Here is a 6,542-nt window from a genome sequence, read left to right as displayed (position 1 = left end):
ATTAAAGGCTTTCGCCTTAAAGATGAGGGAAGTATCTATTCGCAAACTTTGCGATAAATGACTGATGCAATAAATCCACTGTGAATTCTTTTTATATAACCTTCAGTAATGCTAAGAGAGCCTTACCAAAACAGTCAATTCGGGAAGTGTTCTCAATGTAGTAGTAATATGTTCACACGACTATTCTGCTGGTTTCCTGCTGGGATCCTGCTGGTTCCAGCAGTGCTGGTTTATTAGCACATTCCCAGCAGCTGCTGGAACCAGCAGCTGCTGGGACCAGCAGCTGCTGGGACCAGTAGTTGCTGGGACCAGTAGTTGCTGGGACCAGTAGTTGCTGGAACCAGTAGCTACTGGGACCAGTAGGACCAGTAGCTGCTGGGACCAGCGGGTATTGGAACCATTGGCTGCTAGGTTTCAACCGAGGGCTGCGTATAGTCAGAATTTGGTGGATTGGTTCTCTGGGGGCTTGTCAGCCTACGAGAACTTGGTGCAGTGACTGCCTTGGACTGCACAAAGAAAATAAAGGCAACAGCAGAGGTTTCAGTCATGACTCATAGTTTAATTTTATTTTCCATGCCCATATACATTCTGCAATCTGCATGGACACATTTTCCCTTCGAGACTGTGGTACTGCAGCAGGTGTGCTCCAGCTCCAACTCAGATGGTGCCATGAAGGTAGCTGCATGAAAAAAAAAGACCAGAAAAATATGCTACCAAAACCATGCTACTGCACATAAAATATGAATAATGGAAATTGAAAGCATCTACCCAAGAACCACATATTTGGTGCAAATCCACAAGAGAACTGGTCAAGTGTGATGCAAACCACGTTTAGAGAAAATTTTCAATGAACAGCGCTTCTACTAATGTGTGGGTGGCTAGCTTTTGCATGTGCCTGTGCAGACTGCACCAATGCCCGCACGCACCCATGGTGTTTCATTCATTCAACCATGAGAATGCCACTCCTAGGAAAGTGTCTGCATTGCTTTAGGCAGATGCCACGTAACAACTGGTGTGGTATTACCAGAAAGGTTAGATGAAATGAGGGGCTCGTTATGATACAATTTAAAGGAGCGAACAGTCTAGAAGTCCAAGGTAAATATTGGGGATAATTTTTCTTTTTAGGTTTGTTGTCGATGTTGACAAGAATGAGTGTTAAGATGATTTAGGGAGAAAGAATATTAAATGAAAAGTGGAAGGAAAAACAATGCCGCTTTTCATTTAATATTATTTCTCCCTAAATCATCATAAGACTCATTCTTGTCAATATCAACAACAAACCTAAAAAAAAAAATTATCCCAAAATTTACATTGGACTCGTAGACTGTTCGCTCCTTTAAATTAAATCAGAGAGGTTAGAAGTATACCCATTGCTAGACAGACATGACTGTTTAGCGGCATATTCTTTTAATCCTGTTTGGTATGCCACTCAAGTCATACACCCATACCCTGCAAATGGATTGACATGGAAAGATAGTCTAGTTAGTCTATTTGCAACGAACCGCATCGAATATGTGTTAACTTGCACAGTGTGTTAACTTGCGATTAGACGTTCTTTGAATCCTTGGCTGTTCACCATTGTTCGTACAAAGCGAAAAACAATCGGGCGACAAAGATATTTTACTTGCCGAAAATAGCACCAATGATACTTTGGCAAAATGATATGGCCTATTTTAAACTAGGGACGACAAAATTACCAGCTCACTTTGATAGTCACTCGACTAGTAAGCGGCTCTCATCACTGCCGAACTGCGCTGGCAGCGGTGCGCGCTTGAGTCACTGTTCTTTTCCTCCGTGCCTATAATAAGCTCTCGCAAATCCACTAGACGTTACACAACGCGAGGACTACAAAAAAAAAAAAAAAAAAAAAATGAAATGAGATGCACTTTTTTACTTACCAAACACACCCAGGTCCTAGGCCTTGCAGATGTCGCATCACATTTCTCAGTCTTGACAGAAGTTGTCACACCACCTTGACCGGTTCAAACTTACGTAGATGTTTCAGATAAAATGTCTTAAATAATTCATACTGACGACGACGTTTAAATATTGTAAAAAGCACAAAATACTACCGCATTCGCAAACACGAGCCAGCACAAAACAGCTCACTACGTAAATGTCTGAACTTCGGAACGGCTTCTTTTGGCTTGTTGAGCATTAACCGGAGACTGGTTACGATAGTGTCGTAAGCGCTGAAAATGCGCGTTTGTCAAACGTTACGAACAAATACTCCTGAAATATTTCAAATTGTGCTAATATTACTATTTGTATACCCTCTTACACGTAATTGCATTTGATCTGCTCTGATCTTTGCACCAGATCATTCGAAGGCGCGTCGTCTGCTACGCTAGCAGATGATGAAGGTGACAGCAGTAACAGCCTCGTGCATTACGCCGTGATAAACAAAATTGTAAAGATCAGATAACATTTTTTGCATCTTTGATGTTTGCAATAGCTCATAGCGGCATACCACTGCGGCTAACGGCCGAAAAAAAAAAAGCTTAGCTTCTTTAAAAAGGTGTCTTTCGCAGCTAGTACGGTGATATTTTGATCACGGAGCAGAAACATGGTGTAAAAACGGGTATATACTTTCCGTGCTGCGTTTTTGTAGAATGAATGAGCTCGCGATAGGGGAATGCAACAAGTTCTCACGTGCGTAAATGAACTTCATTACATGCGTTTGTAAACTTGGGTGGGTTACTTGCTGGTTCCAGTAGCATTCCAGGAGGGAACCAGCAAAATTCTAAAACCAGCAAAGAAAACCAGCAAGCACCCTGCTGGAACCAGCAAAGCCAGCAGGTTGCCTGCTGAGACCAGCAGACATACACTGCTGGAACCAGCACAGCCAGCAGGTCGCCTGCTGGGACCAGTGGAAAACCAGCAGGTCGCCTGCTGGGACCAGTGGAAAACCAGCAAGCACCCTGCTGGAACCAGTACAACCAGCAAAAATCCAGCAGGCTACCTGCTGGTTCCAGCACAAACCAGCAGGCTACCTGCTGGTTCCAGCACAAACCAGCAGCTTCCAGCAAGAAACCAGCAGAAAATTTTCACCTGGGCCGGGATTGGTCCGGGAGGTCCCCTGAGAACCCATCCGTGGAGCGGGATTCTTGAGCGGTGGAAAAGAGCTCGAGCGGTCTCGGAGCCGCCGCTGCTGGCTATCGGGGCGTTGCCGGTCCCATCGGCTATAGTGCGCTGGAGTGTGATCCGCTTGGCGGTCTCTTGGTCTTGAGTTTCTCTTCCTCAGATCAGCCACCCTGCTTCCGCTGACACTAATTATATCGCGCTTTTCTACTCACCACTTACACGGACATACTCCAGCACTACCGACTCCAAAGGTGCACATATCCTCCCGCACACCGCGATCTAACAAGACGCGAGGCCGTCCAATGGCACAATTATTACAAACTGGCGCCAGTTTGTAATAATTGTCAGTCGTCCAGCAGACGGGACTCTCCTCATCCTTTGCAGAAGGCATATGGAGCACCGTGTTTTGGAGCAATCCTCCGAGATCCGCAGTGTGTGCAAAATGAAGTACTATTTAAACCGCCAACAATATGGTTGTCGCTGCTCAAAATATTCCGCGTGTTACTAAATAATATTGCCGGTAAAAAAAAAAAAAAAAAAAAAAAAAAAAACGGTTTTGTGCTCGGATAATTCGAAAATTTACCCTGGTTTCTTAAAAGCCGAATTAACAAAATTTTACTGCATTCGCTCTAAATGAAACTGATTACCTCAACAATTTCCAAACAGTCAACTCATCCAGCAGAGTGGCGCAGTGCATGCTGGGCCCATAACCCAGAGGTCCGTGGATCGAAACCACGCATAACCACGCTCTGCTACAGTTTTATTTGTTCACAAAGTAGTTCCGCGCCTATTACACTGTTTATTATAAAACCTTGTTCATCGCCTAGCAGAGTGGCGCAGCGGAAGCGTGCTGGGCCCATAACCCAGAGGTCCGTGGATCGAAACCACGCTCTGCTACATTGTTTTATTTGTTCACAAAATAGTTCCGCGCCTATTACACTGTTTATTAAAAACCTTGCTCATCGCCTAGCAGAGTGGCGCAGTGGAAGCGTGCTGGGCCCATAACCCAGAGGTCCGTGGATCGAAACCACTCTCTGCTATATTGTTGGCCGAGGCTAGAGCCACGCCCGTGGCAGCAGCCGACCCCACACACGTTTCTCCTGCTGCCACGCACGGAAATACGTCACACTCACGTGACCCGTGCATGATGACGTCAGTGGTTGTGCGCTTCCGTTTAAAATGGCGCGTTGCAAGGCGTGCAATTCCTAGCATTGCCTCCTTAGCCGAGTGGCGTTTCATCTGTGTGAAATTTGTTCGTTGTCATAGCTTTAAAGCCGTTAATTTTGTTGCGGCGGTATTAATTATTGCTATTGGTACGCATGAGTTCATTTGTTTTGTGAGTTGTGCGGTAAAGACGAAGTGTTGCACGCGCACAGCGAGAAAAAGATGCTACATATTTTGGCGACAAGGATGGTAGCGTAAACCAGGACTTCGGCGTGGACTGCTGACCGTCCATCATGAGCTTTTCGGGTCTTCAGCCGCCTCCGCCCTTCCGTGGGAGTAATGGAGGCTGGCGTTCCACAACTACATGCTGGCGTCTGGTGCCTCCACTAGATACCTCCACACTTCTGCTAACCGGAGAGGGCTATCCTGCCAGCGAATTTTCTACACATTGTCGCCGTCGTCCCCTTCAGCGCCTACCGCTGCTGCCTCACACTCCGGTGACGATGCTATCTTTTTACTGGCGACGCACTACAAATCTTCCATAAATGTGATCGCCGCACGCCACCGTTTTCAACGCTGAGTACAAACTGCCGGAGAGATGGCATATGAGTACACATCGCTGCCCTTCGCAGCCTTGTCGGCGACTGCGGTTTTTTTGGGAGCTTCGCAGACTACAAAATCAGGAACCAGCTGGTGAAGAAGACCATTAGTCACCATTTCGGTGAACGCCATCTCCTTCTTGACTTTCTCGCGCGCCCTGGCCTTTGCTAGACAGTGCCAGCAAGCTTGCCATGAAGCAAATGAGCTGTCGGGAGAGGTGGCTCCAGTACAGCGCGTGAGATGCGAGTGCACATCATAACGGGTCCCTCAGGTCCCTTGCATCAAATGCAGTTGCCACGTATGTAAATCTTCATCTGCACTTCCGGAGCGCTCGTGCTATCGCTGCGGTTCTCCTACCCACCTGGCGAACGACTCCACGTGGCAAGCTCGCAAGTAGAATAGCCAGCCTCTAATCCGCGGGCGCACGACTCTCCGTCTTCCCCGGCACGCGTGCCGGGGGCGGGGAAGAGGACGCCCATTTCCGATGGAAATAAAAAGTTGTGCAACCAACCAATCGCAAACGGAAGTGTCGTCGGTGCGGCAAAGTGGGCCATTTGGAATCTGCAAGTCGTCTGATCGTTCCAGTGAAGTGCAGAAAGTCGAAGATGATTCCTCCAGCAGTGATGCTATTGTACGTCTCCACTGTTCCTCTGCAACCTGTTGCTTTGCCAGACAAGCTTTGGGATAAGCCTGCAATCGACATCGTGGGGCGTTTCGACCAAGCTCCTAGTAACTGTCGCTTTGCTATAACACTCGTTGACTATTACAGTAAATGGCCGGAGGCTTCTTTCACAACTGCCACAGTTCAAGAATTGCTTCTAGGTACATTTGTTCACAAGGGTTACCCTGAAAAGATTGTGTTGGATCACGGATCACAATTCTCATCCTCGGGGTATACGTAACTGCTACTCCTCAGTTTATGACCCCCAAGCCAATGGACTTGTAGGACAGTTTAATAAGGTTTTCAGGGCATATGTTCAGATGGCTCTTTGCGAGCGACGTAACCTACGTACAGCTATTATTGAACTCTGTGTCTATCGCTGTGCGCCACATGCCACGACAGGAATCGCTCCAGCCATCCTAGTTCATGGCCAGATGCCTCGCATAAGACTTAACGTTGCGTGCCTGCCAGATCAGTGCTTCTCGACTGATCGCACAAGAGCGCTGAAGCTCTAATGCCAGTGGCTAGAGCAGAAGTAAGCCAAATATAAGCTTTATGCAGACCAGCGGAGTGTAACCAAGCACTGCGACTTTCAGATTGGCAACTATGTGTGAGTTCGTAAGCCGATTGTGCGAGGCAAGCTGGCTGCTCGGTTTCGGAGCCTTGAAGAGTTGTGGAGCAAATTGGACCAGTCTCATACCTGCTGGATGATGGGCGAGTGTGGCACTCGTCCAAATTATGAGCTGTTAGGAAAGCAGTTCAGTGCCAACCTCCGCCTTCAGCTCTGATGGCTCTCCTCGCTAACATTTTGTTGCCCACTGACTGCACCCGAGTGTCGACCAGTCCACGTACCAGAAACGCAGACCAGAGTCCAACCTCGCGTAGCCCCAATAACGCTGATGTTAGCCTGGGAACTTCCTCATTCCTGGCTTTGCCTGACACAGAACCGACAGACCCTCCCTGAACCCAAGTGTGCCTCAACAGCAGCAACTACTACTCCTCTTCCTTCTCCCTGCAGAAGCATTTGTCAAAA

General features: G+C 47.5%; 1 long non-coding RNA gene and 1 other non-coding gene across 2 annotated transcripts; one reads left to right on the top strand and one right to left on the bottom strand.

Moving 5' to 3' along the window:
* Positions 1-544: 544 nt before the first annotated feature.
* On the bottom strand, positions 545-2,257 carry LOC146187519 (uncharacterized). The gene is made up of 2 exons (XR_014708248.1): positions 1,899-2,257; positions 545-679 (listed from the first exon to the last, which is right to left on the bottom strand). It is a non-coding gene; the product is annotated as an uncharacterized LOC146187519 (long non-coding RNA).
* A 1,652-nt stretch (positions 2,258-3,909) lies between these two features.
* On the top strand, positions 3,910-3,981 carry TRNAM-CAU (transfer RNA methionine (anticodon CAU)). The gene has a single exon. It is a non-coding gene; the product is annotated as a tRNA-Met (tRNA).
* The last annotated feature ends 2,561 nt before the right edge of the window (positions 3,982-6,542 follow it).

Source organism: Amblyomma maculatum, chromosome 6 (genome assembly GCF_055883805.1).
Source record: "Amblyomma maculatum isolate TAMU_Amacu chromosome 6, ASM5588380v1, whole genome shotgun sequence".
NCBI classification, from domain to species: Eukaryota; Metazoa; Arthropoda; class Arachnida; order Ixodida; family Ixodidae; genus Amblyomma; species Amblyomma maculatum.
The sequence above is the reverse complement of the archived record's forward strand: the minus strand, read 5'-3'. Positions and strand labels throughout refer to the sequence as shown.